The sequence below is a fragment of the Stegastes partitus genome, unplaced genomic scaffold, assembly GCF_000690725.1.
Source record: "Stegastes partitus isolate 25-593 unplaced genomic scaffold, Stegastes_partitus-1.0.2 Scaffold506, whole genome shotgun sequence".
Classification (NCBI taxonomy): Eukaryota; Metazoa; Chordata; class Actinopteri; family Pomacentridae; genus Stegastes; species Stegastes partitus.
In genome coordinates this window covers 414,665-416,712 of record NW_007578237.1, presented here as the reverse complement: position 1 = coordinate 416,712, position 2,048 = coordinate 414,665, and the positions used below count along the sequence as shown (strand labels likewise).

Here is a 2,048-nt window from a genome sequence, read left to right as displayed (position 1 = left end):
TTAGGGTCTCTGTGGCTAGGTGTGGATGTGGGTTCATCTTCCTGGGGAGAGATCTGAGGACTGAACTGTGCACAGGTGAGAGGTGACGCCTCAGACCTCCACCTCTGCTGATGGATGGTCTCTCCAGGTGGACATGGATGCTTCTTTCACTCCTCTCTCAAACCATCTGTCCTCCCTGCAGGACAACATCTGGATGTTGTTGTCTTCAGATGAGTGTCCTTTGTCCTTAAGGTGCAGGTGGATGCTGAGTCTTTTTCTGATGAAAAAGTCATCAGAACTGTGCTGCCTCTGGTTTTATGGTGCCTCGAAAGGTTTCACAAAACCTGCATGAAGTATCAGTGAGAAACCCCGAGCGAGGGCTTCCCTCTCCTCCTCCCACCTGAGACACCGACTCCAGGTGAGTCAGAGCCGGCAGATGGACAGATAACGGCGGCACTAATGCACCAAACAGACCCGCCAACACCTGGTGGCGCTGCGTGGATCATCCTTCAGTGGAACACATGTGTGCCGATTTCTGTACCTCTATGTCGTACATAACCCCGATGGTCGGGGGTACAGTTGAGCTGTGTTGCAGTTTGGAGCTTGGAGCTGATGAACTTTTTCGTTGGTCCTGACCTGCTCTACCAACCACATGGGTCTGGGTCAAACATGCTTCCGACAGGACTCTGTTGAAATTTTCAAGGGGGCGCTGTGGAGCCATTTGGGCATTGACATGTCCAAGTCCTTTAAAATATCAGAATTTTCATGAGTCCTGGAGTGTGTGGTGACTTTGGTGAGTTTTCGTGAGTGTTTAGACCCTCGAGTTTGAGTTTCTAAATGGTGTCAGATAATCATAAAGAGAAACCCGAGGACTGGCATGGAGCCCCTGCGCTGTCGGTGCTCGGACCCTGATGAGAATTGTTGGTGACATTTGGTGAAAAGAAAAAACCCCAAAAAGTGTGTTTTTAGAGGACAGGTTTCTGTTAAGTGAAGAAAGGTTTCTGTTTTGCTCAAGGATGCAGAACATCCAAATATCCTGCACGACAACAAAACACCGCTACGAGTGAAAAGAAACACCGTCGAAGCCTCTCAGTCAGACGCTGTTCTGTCACGAGCCTCCAGATCAGCTCCGCAAATGAAAAATGAAAAAATGAAAAGCGGAGAAAGTGTTTTATGCAGCTCACTTCAACATCTACTCACCTGAATGTTTCTGCTCACACACTTTAAAAAGCTTCAGGTTGTCGCTTCACAGACTGAAACATTCCTCCAAAGCTTCGATGTTGTATTTTTCTTTATGTCGTGTTATACTGTGTTTTACATGCAGCGATGAAGTGGATGCATTCATGCATTTATTTTTTAAATGCTTTTCACTGCTTATCGAGCGTTGTGCAAAAATAAAGGTGGAAAATGAACCACTCAGAGTTCTATGACATTGTTCACACAGCAGGTCCTGGATCTGTGACAGATCAGGTTTTAGGAAGGAATCTCTTTAAATGTGCTGTGAATAAATCCACAGGTGTCAGAAAAAGCACGTGAAAAATGTTGAAATCCGGTAACGTTGGTGATTTAAATCCTGTAAAACTGTCACTTATGGTCACACGCTGCAAAAAAAATCATTAGCAGTTTTAAAAACACTGACTTTTTAAGTATTTGCAGTTTTGGCCTGTTGTTGCTATTTTACATACAAACATGGATATTTTCTCATGCTGTGATTTTTGCGAGATATTTTCTGTAATTTAACCAAACAACATGATCCTGACCCTAAATCTGTAAAATTGTAAATATTTTCTGCTATAACACCTGGTGAAGCTCAATTTACTGTCAAACACTGTAAAAAGAACACTTTTTATGGTTAACATGAAACATTTATACTTTTTTTTGTCTGATTTTACTTTTCATTATCTGTAGTTTAGGAAAAATATGAAAGCCTGTAACGTAACAGGAAATCGTTAAAAAACAAAATTAACGTTTTTAAAAATACTGACTTTTTAAGTATTTAGCCAGTTTTTGTTGTTGTTATCCATCCATTATCTACACCTTCATCCTCATTAGGGTCATGGGGGGCGGAG

General features: G+C 42.6%; 1 protein-coding gene across 2 annotated transcripts in view; it reads right to left on the bottom strand.

Annotated features, from left to right (window-relative positions):
* prkcab (protein kinase C, alpha, b) overlaps window positions 1-2,048 on the bottom strand; it is a 134,431-nt gene that overhangs the window by 9,240 nt on the left and 123,143 nt on the right. The window lies entirely within an intron of this gene.